Here is a 10622-nt window from a genome sequence, read left to right as displayed (position 1 = left end):
CATCTCTACCATCTGTACCATGGATAAAAGGGGGAAGCATTTCTCTGTTGGCACCCATTGTCAAAAGCAGCCCACAGGTGTCAGCTCCCCATATTTCCAGGCTGCAAATGCATGAGTCCCAAATAAGTTCTGTCCCATGGGTAGAAAGCAAGAGAGGATACATTGCAGGGCCAAAGTGAGGGTTGCCAGAGCCCATGAGAACTGGTCACTGCAACAGTGGCCAGAATAAGTGGTGGGCTGAGAGGATTGGGGGTTGAGTGTGGTGCACAAGACGTGTCTAAATCTATATAAAATTTGCACAGGGGACCTAGGTAAAAAGCTCCAGTGTTGGATAGAAACTCAAGGGCATGCAGCATAACAAAACAAGCAGCATCAAACTGGGGAGAAGGAAGGCAGCACATCTGGAACACTGTTGGCCTCTCCACTCTCCTCAAACATGGTCCTGTACTGGGTTACTGATTACCTGACTTCCCAGGGGCTCTAGAATCTGAATTGCAGTTCTGTCTGCCCGTTCTCCTGTAGCAGGAATAAACAGTTTCTGCATTTTCTCTGTTATTCTCAATGCCACTGATTATAGTCATTTGTGGCCTTCTGAGGGCAAAAATCATAATTACCTGAATGCTTAGAGCTCTTCATGTGTTGGGGCAATAGCCCAAGTCACTTCCAGAGTTGAGCCAAGCATGTGGAAATACAAATCCTGTCTAAGCCTGTTGGATTCGTGTGTGGCTTGTTTCCTTTAGAGCCATGACTTTGGGAAGACTGACAATGTTATCAGACCAAGGATCTCCTCTGCTCGAGGAGAGAGGCATTCACAAACTATAGCCATAGGGACAGATTTGGTGAGTGATGAGGTTGTCAGTTAATGTGTGTAACAACCAGAAGCCAGCATATCCACAGAAATATAAAGGACAAAGAAAAGGAGGTAAAGGAATGATTCAGATTTTTTTAAAAACCAAAGTTTTCTGCCATAGATCAAAGTAAAGGCAAGGATTTGCCACATCATCTTTTCTTATTCTTGGCAACTAGTTCTTATCTCTGTCAGGGTTCCCTGAACACTCTCAAGGATTCCAGAAGGCTGTTGTTTGTCAAAAAGAATTATTCTGCTTAATACCTGGTCTAAGTGATGGTCAATGAGGGCACAGGACCCTGTTCTCTGCCGGGTGGTAAATAGCACAATAGAACTTTCTTCTGGGTGTTTTTTATAATTATTTTCCTAAAGGGCTTTTAGGCTAATAGAGGCTTGATGCAATACACTGGCAACACCTTATGTTATATGCCATTGCTTTAAAAGCACTTTGGAAAATAAAATCCCATGAGGGTGACAGAGGATGTCCCGGATGACAGACACAGGTTTTTCAGCAGAAATCATGTTTTAGAGCTCTCAGGCAGACCCACCCCTGAAGGTGTCACCTTGTGAAGAAGAGACCTAACCTCAGGGACAGGATTCTGCCAGAAGCTGCCAGAGACACTGGGACATAATCTCTCTGTTGGGCCAGCCACAGGGTAGCAGCCAGGCCCCTGACTGGCTCTTTCCCTGGGAATAAGTCTCACAAAAGACTTCTCATGGATGTATAGAGGAGATGTGAGGATACACTCCACATCAAGGATAGGCCGCTAAATACTACTACATGGTGATACTGGTATTTCGCATGGCTAGTCTACTGAAGAGATTTGAAACCTAATGCTCATGCAACCCTTGATTATGAGCAAAATAGTTCCGAAAATTCCAAATGTCCTCATAGATTTGCCCTCTCCAATGCCAAACAGATGAGCATTAAAAAAGTAAAAGCCCCAGGAACAGCTCCAGTCTGCAGCTCCCAGCGAGATCAACACAGAAGGTGGGTGATTTCTGCATTTCCAACTCAGGGACCCAGCTCATCTCACTGGGACTGGTTAGACAGCTGGTACAGCCCATGAAGGGCGAGCCGAGGCAGGGTGAGGCATCCCCTCACCTGGGAAGCACAAGGGTTTGGGGAACTCCCTCCTCTAGCCAAGGGAAGCCATGAGGGGCTGTGCCATGAAGAATGGGGCATTTTGGCCCAGATGCTATGCTTTGCCCATGGTCTTTGCAACCCGCAGACCAGGAGATTCTCTTGGGTGCCTACACCACCAGGGCCCTGGGTTTCGAGCACAAACTGGGTGGTTGTTTGGGCAGATACCAAGCTAGCTGTAGGAGTTTTTTTCATACCCCATTGGTGCCTGTAACACCAGCAAGACAGAACCATTCACTCCCCTGGAAAGGAGGCTGAAACCAGGGAGCCAAGTGGTCTAGCTCAGCAGATCCCACCCCCACGGAGCCCAGCAAGCTAAGATCCACTGGCTTGAAATTCTCGCTGCCAGCACAGCAGTCTGAAGTTGACCTGGAATGCTTAAGCTTGGTGGGGATAGAGGTGTTCACCATTACTGAGGCTTGAGTAAGCGGTTTTTCCCTCACAGTGTAAACAAAGCCACCAGGAAGTTTGAACTGGGTGGAGCCCACCACAGCTCAGCAAAGCCGCTATAGCCAGACTGTCTCTCTGGGCAGGGCATCTCTGAAAGAAAGGCAGCACCCCCGGTCAGGAGCTTATAGATAAAACTCTCATCTCCCTGGGACAGAGCACCTGGGGAAGGGGCGGCAGTGGGCGCAGCTTCGGCAGACTTAAATGTTCCTGCCTGCCAGCTCTGAAGAGAGCAGTAGATCTCACAGCACAGCGCTTGAGCTCTGCTAAGGGACAGACTGCCTCCTCAAGTGGGTCCCTGACCCCCATGACTCCTGAATGGGAGACCTCCCAGCAGGACAGCTCCAGCTGGCATCTGGCAGATGCCCCTTTGGGACAAAGCTTCCAGTGAAAGGAACAAGTGGCAATCTTTGCTGTTCTGCAGCCTACACTGGTGAGACCCAGGAAAAAAGAGCAAACCTCCAGCAAACTCCAGCAGACCTGCAGCAGAGGGGCCTGACTGTTAGAAGGAAAACTAACAAACAGAAAGGAATAGCATCAACATCAACAAAAAGGATGCCCACACAAAAACCACATCCAAAGGTCACCAACATCAAAGACCAAAGGTAGATAAATCCATGAAGATGAGGAAAAACCAGCGCAAAAAGGCTGAAAATTCCAAAGGATCACAACTCCTCACCAGCAAGAGAACAAAACTGAACAGAGAATGAGTTTGATGAAATGACAGAAGTAGGCTTTAGAAGGTGGGTAATAACAAACTCCTCCGAGCTAAAGAAGCATGTTCTCACCCAATGCAACGAAGCTAAGAACCTTGAAAAAACGTTAGAGGAATTGCTAACTAGAATAACCAGTTTAGAGAAGAACATAAATGACCTGATGGAGCTGAAAAACACAGCACTAGAACTTCGTGAAGCATACACAAGTATCAATAGCCAAATGGATCAAGCAGAAGAAAGGATATCAGAAATTGAAGATCAACTTAATGAAATAAAGCATGAAGACAAGATTAGAGGAAAAAATAATGAAAAGGCATGAACAAAGCCTCCAAGAAATTTGGGACTATGTGAAAAAACCAAACCTATATTTGATTGGTGTACCTGAAAGTGATAGGAGAATGGAACCAAATTGGAAAACACTCTTTAGGATATTATCTAGGAGAACTTCCCCAGCCTAGCAAGGCAGGCCAACATTCAAATTCGGGAAATACAGAGCACACCACAAAGATACTCCTCAAGAAGAGCAACCCCAACACATATAATCATCAGATTCACCAAGGTTGAAATGAAGGAAAAAATGTTAAGGGCAGCCAGAGAAAAAGGTCAAGTTACCCACAAAGGGAGGCCCATCAGACTAACAGCAGATCTCTCTGCAGAAACTCTACAAGCTGGAAGAGAGTGGGGCCAATATTCAACATTCTTAAGCAAAATAATTTTCAACCCAGAATTTCATATCTGGCCAAACTAAGCTTCATAACAAAGGAGAAATAAAATCCTTTACAGATAAGTAAATGTTGAGAGATTCTGTCACCACCAGGCTACCTTACAAGAGCTCTTGAAGGAAGCACTAAATCAGGAAAGGAAAAACCAGTTCCAGCCACTGCAAAAACATACCAAATTGTAAAGATCATTGACATTATGAAGAAACTGCATCAACTAACAGGCCAAATAACCAGTTAGCATCATAATGACAGGATCAGATTCACACATAACAATATTAACCTTAAATGTAAATGTGCTAAATGCCCCAATTAAAAGACACAGACTGGCAAATTTGGGTAAAGAGTCAAGACTCATCGGTGTGCTGTATTCAGGAGACCCATCTCACATGCAAAGAAACACATAGGCTCAAAATAAAGGGATGGGGAATATTTACCAAGCAAATGGAAAGCAAAAAAAAAAAAAAAAAAGGAGGGGTTGCAATCCTAGTCTCTGATAAAACAGACTTTAAACCAAAAAAGACAAAGAAGAGCATTACATAATGGTAAAGGGATCACTGCAACAAGAAGAGCTAACTATCCTAAATGTACATGTACCCAATACAGGAGTGTCCAGATTCATAAAGCAAGTTCTCAGAGATCTACAAAGAGACTTAGACTCCCATACAATAATAGTGGGAGACTTTAACACCCCACTGTCAATATTAGATCAACAAGACAGGAAATTAACAAGGATATTCAGGACTTGAACTCAGCTTTGGACCAAGTGGACCTAATAGACATCTACAGAACTCTCCACCCCAAATCAACAGAATATACATTCTTCTCAGCACCACATCACACTCATTCTAAAATTGACCACATAATTGGCAGTAAAACACTCCTCAGCAAATACAAAAGAATGGGGATCACAACAGTCTCTCAGACCATAGTGCAATCAAATGAGAACTCAGGATTAAGAAACTCACTTAAGGCCGGGCGCGGTGGCTCACGCCTGTAATCCCAGCACTTTGGGAGGCCAAGGTGGGTGGATCACGAGGTCAAGAGATCGAGACCATCCTGGTCAACATGGTGAAACCCCGTCTCTACTTAAAATACAAAAAATTAGCTGGGCATGGTGGTGCATGCCTGTAATCCCAGCTACTCAGGAGGCTGAGGCGGGAGAATTGCCTGAACCCAAGAGGCGGAGGTTGCGGTGAGCCGAGATCACGCCATTGCACTCCAGCCTGGGTAACAAGAGCGAAACTCCGACTCAAAAAAAAAAAAAAAGAAAGAAACTCACTTAAAACCACACAACCACATGGCAAGTGAACAACATGCTCCTGAATGACTACTGGGTAAACAATGAAATTAAGGTAGAAATCAAGAAGTTCTTTGAAACCAATGAGAACAAAGAAATTTATAGCACTAAATGCCCACAGAAGAAAGCAGGAAAGATCTAAAGTTGACATCCTAACATCACAATTAAAAGAATCAGAGAAGCAAGAGCCAACAAATTCAAAAGCTAGCAGAAAACAAGAAATTACTAAGATCAGAGCAGAATCGAAGGAGATAGAGACACAAAAAAACCTTCAAAAAAAATCAATGAATCCAGGAGCTGCTTTTTTGAAAAGATCGACAAAATAAATAGACTGCTAGTCAGACTAATAAAGAGGAAAAGAGAGAAGAATCAAATAGACACAATGAAAAACAATAAAGAGGGCCGGGCGCGGTGGCTCACACCTGAAATCCCAGCGCTTTGGGAGGCCGAGGCGGGTGGATCACGAGGTCAAGAGATCGAGACCATCCTGGTCAACAAGGTGAACCCCGTCTCTACTAAAAATACAAAAATTAGCTGGGCATGGTGGCGTGCGCCTGTAGTCCCAACTACTAGGGAGGCTGAGGCAGGAGAATTGCTTGAACCCAGGAGGCAGAGGTTGCGGTGAGCCGAGATTGCGCCATTGCACTCCAGCCTGGGTAATAAGAGCGAAACTCCATCTCAAAAAAAAAAAAAACAATAAAGGGGATATCACCACTGATCCCACAGAAATACAAACTACCATCAGATAATACTATAAAGACCTCTACGCAAACCAGAAAATCTAGAAGAAATGGATAAATTCCTGGACACATACACCCTCCCAATACTAAGCCAGGAAGAAGTCAAATCCCTGAATAGACCAATAACAAGTTCTGAAATTGAGGCAGTAATTAATAGGCTACCAACCAAAAAACAGCCCAGGACCAGACTGATTCACAGCTGAATTCTACCAGAGGTACAGATAGGAGCTGGTACCATTCCTTCTGAAACTATTCCAAATAACAGAAAAAGAGGGACTCTTCCCTAATTCATTTTACGAGGCCAGCATCATCCTGATACCAAAACCTGGCAGAGACACAACAAAAAAAGAAAATTTCAGGCTAATATCCTTGATGAACATCAATGCAAAAATCCTCAATAAAATACTGGCAAACCAAATCCAGCAGCACATCAAAAAGCTTATCCACCATGATAAAGTTGGATTAATCCCTGGGATGCAAGGCTAGTTCAACATACACAAATCAATCAACGTAGTCCATTTACATAAACAGAATCAAAGACAAAAGCCACATGATTGTTTCAATTGATGCAGAAAAGGCCATATGCAGAAAACTGAAACTGGACCCCTTCCTTACACAAAAGTTCACTCAAGATGGATTAAAGACCTAAAACCATAAAAACCCTAGATGAAAACCTAGGCAAGACTATTCAGGACATAGGCATGGGCAAAGGCTTCGTGACTAAAATACCAAAAGCAATGGCAACAAAAGACAAACCTGACAAATGGGATCTAATTAAACTAAAGAGCTTCTGCACAGAAAAAGAAACTATCATCAGACTGAACAGACAACCTACAGAATGGGAGAAAATTTTTGCAATCTACCCATCTAACAAAGGGCTAGTATCAAGAATCTACAAGGAATTTAAACAAATTTACAAGCAAAAAACAGCCCCATCAAAAAGTGGGCAAAGGATATGAACAGATACTTCTCAAAAGAAGGCATTTATGCGACCCACAAACATGAAAAAAAGCTCAGCATCACTGCTCATTAGAGAAATGCAAATCAAAACCACAATGCAGCCGGGCGCGGTGGCTCATGCCTGTAATCCCAGCACTTTGGGAGGCTGAGGCGGGTGGATCACAAGGTCAAGAAATCGAGACCATCCTAGCCAACATCGTGAAACCCTGTCTCTACTAAAAATACAAAAATTAGCTGGGTGTGGTGGTGTGCACCTGTAATCCCAGCTACTTGGGAGGCTGAGGCAGGAGAATGCTCGAACCTGGGAGGCTGAGGTTGCAGTAAGCCAAGATCACGCCACTGCACTCCAGCCTAGTGCCTAGCGACAAACCGAGACTCTGTCTGAAAAAAAAAAAAAAAAAAAACACAATGTGATACCATCTCACACTAATTAGAATGGCAATCATTAAAAAGTCAGGAAACAACAGATGCTGGAGAGGATGTGGAGAAATAGGAATACTTTTACACTGTTGGTGGGAGTGTAAATTACTTCAACCATTGTGGTGATTCCTCAAGGATCTAGAACCAGAGACACCATTTGACCCAGCTGTCCCATTACTGGGTATATACCCAAAGGATTATAAATCATTCTACTATAAAGACACATGCACACGTATGTTTATTGCAGCACTATTCACAGTAGCAAAGACTTGGAACCAACCCAAATGATAGGCTGGATAAAAAAAATGTGGCACATATACATCATGGAATACTATGCAGTCATAAAAAAGGATGAGTTCACGTCCTTTGCAGGGACATGGATGAAGCTGGAAACCATCATTCTCAGCAAACTAACACAGGAACAGAAAACCAAACACCACATGTTGTCACTCATAAGTGGGAGTTGAACAATGAGAACACAGGGGCACAGGGAGAGGAACATCACACACTGGGGCCTGTCGGGGGTGGGGAGACAGGGAAGGGATAGCAATAGGAAAAATGCCTAACGTAGATGATGGGTTGATGGGTGCAGCAAACCACCATGGCACGTGTATACCTATGTAACAAACTTGTACATTCTGCACATGTATCCTAGAACTTAAAGTATAATAAAAGTAAAAGCCTGCACATTTTTTTCACCAAAACTAAATAAGAAAATAGCACAATATAGTATACTTTTAAAATTGGTGAAAGGAGAAGAAATGAAGATTCTAACCCTGCCCTTAATCTCTTGAGCCATACTAAAATGTTAGCAACATCTGGTACAGCCTCCCTAACACTCCCAAATCTGGCAAACCTCTATTTCTTGCCCTCTTCGAAGATTTTTGGAAACTACTCTAGAACACAAATGGATGAAATACAAAAATTGGACAATGGAAATGACTCTCTGAAAGAAGTGAGACCTGCCCAATAAGAAAGACTAAAGCCCCAGGCACAGTGGCACACGCCTGTAATCGCAGTACTACGGGAGACCAAGGCAGGAGGATCACCTGAGGTTGGGAGTTTGAAACCAGCCTGGTGAAACCCTGCCTCTATTAAAAACACAAAATTAGCTAGGCACGTTGGCACCATGTCTGTAATCCCAGCTACTTGGGAGGCTGAGGCACAAGAATCGCTTGAACTTGGGAGGCAGAGGTTGTAGTGCGCCAAGATCCCACCATTGCAGTCCAGCCTGGGCAACAGAGTGAGACTCCATCAAAAAAAAAGGAAGAAAGAAAGAGAGAGAGTGAAAGAGAGCAAAAGAGAAAGAAAGAAAAGAAAAGAAAAAAGAGAAAAGAAAGAAGGAAAGAAAAATGCTAATGGGAGTCCTCCTTTAGGCTGAAATGAAAGGACACTAGTCAGTAACTTGAATACTTGAATCTGCATGAAGGAATAATGAACATGGGTAGAGGTAGCTACCTAAGTAAATATAAAGGGCAGTATTAATTTTTTTCCCTAACTCCTCTTTTTTCCCATATAACTTAAAAAGACAACTGTATGAAGCAATAATTAAAATTTAGGTTGAGGCTGGGCGCCATGGCTCACGCCTGTAATCCCAGCACTTTGGGAGGCTGAGGTGGGTAGATCACAAGGTTAGGAGATTGAGACCATCCTGGCCAACATGCTGAAACCCCGTCTTACTAAAACACAAAATATTAGCCAGGTGTAGTGGCATGTGCCTGTGTAGTCCTAGCTACTTGGGAGGCTGAGGCAGGGGAATTGCTTAAACCCAGGAGGCGGAGGTTACAATGAGCTGAGATCACACCACTGCCCTCCAACCTGGTGACACAGCAAGACTCTGTCTCAAAAAAAAAAAAAAAAAATTTAGGTTGATGGGCATATAATGTATAAAGATGTAATTTGTGGAAATACAATATAAAGGTGGTGGAACTGAATAAGAACAAAGCGTTTAAATATTATTGAAATTAACTTGGTATTAATCTAAACTAGATTTTTATAAATTAACATATGAATTGTAATCTCCAGGGAAATTATTAAGAAAATAAATAAATAATACATAGTTTACAAACATACAGATTTAGAATTGTCCTAGAAAATATGTTTTAACACAAAAGAAAGCAATAATGAAGGAACTGAGGAATAAAAAAGGTAAAAGACAGAAAAGTAGCAAAATGATAGGAGTAAGCCCTTTTCAGTAATTATATTAAATGTAACTCTTCAATTAAAAGGCAGAGATTGCCCAAATAGATTTTAAAATCATGATCCAACTATTACGATGTCTACAAGAATTTCAGTTTAGATTCAAAGTCACAACAAATAGGTTGAAAATTAAAAGGGGGGAAAGATCTTCCATGCAAGTAACTCAAAGAGAGTTTGAATGGCTATATTAATACCAGACAAATAGACTTTAACACAAAACTTAAGACAAAAAAGGTCATTATATTACAATAAAAGAGTCTAACCTTCATATATTTTTAATGCATTTCAACTCTTGATATGATACCCTTTCAACTTTCTAGTTCTCCTTGAAACTCCTGCCTCCAGCTACACATTGTCCTCCTTCATCTCTGATTATCCCAATTCTATTCATGTTCAAGTTTTACCCCATGGCATCCTCTTTATGTGAGGCACTATGGCTTTGGCTAAGTGCCCAGATCCAGAGCAGATAAATTAGGTGTTCCAAAAGTAGATGTCTCCACTTACTAGCTCTATAACTTTGGGGAAGTGACTTAACTTTTCTGAGATTGTTTCCTCAACTGTAAAATTCCTTACCTATATCAGGTTTCCAGAAAGATTAAATTAGATCATGCATGTAAATTATACTGTAATTATTGACACTACAAATAGTTAGTCCTTATTATATTATGCTGGGTTCCATGAGGGAAATTGTAACTACCTTGGGGGAAAAGACAGGCCTATCCCTAAGGTGCTTAAGTAGTACTCACTGTACATTTGGTGGTTTTTTAAAATTTAACAAATATTTTTTACTCATTCATCCTTGAATGAGAGACAGAGCTCTCAGCAAAAAAATCTTTTATGAAGCCCACACCTACTTCTTTCTCATTTTAGTCCAAACAGACTAAGAGTATCTGGCTTCCTGACAGCTTGGGAACAAAGCTTGTAAAGTCGCCTACTGTCAGCCTCCACATCACCATGAGACGGATATGGGCTGCCTGGGGTATGCAGTTGATGAAAGAAATGCTATGCTTGACTATGATTGAGTGCCATGTTCAAATACTCAGGTATTAGTCATGATTTGTGTTCAAGCCTCCTTCCATGGGAAGAACCGGCGGTGGACCTGAAGAGCTCTGCCTTCAAATGGGTGATTC

Source organism: Sapajus apella, unplaced genomic scaffold (assembly GCF_009761245.1).
Source record: "Sapajus apella isolate SASKATOON/1434 unplaced genomic scaffold, GSC_monkey_1.0 scaffold1, whole genome shotgun sequence".
In the NCBI taxonomy this organism is placed as follows: Eukaryota; Metazoa; Chordata; class Mammalia; order Primates; family Cebidae; genus Sapajus; species Sapajus apella.
Note: the sequence above shows the minus strand (reverse complement) of the source record.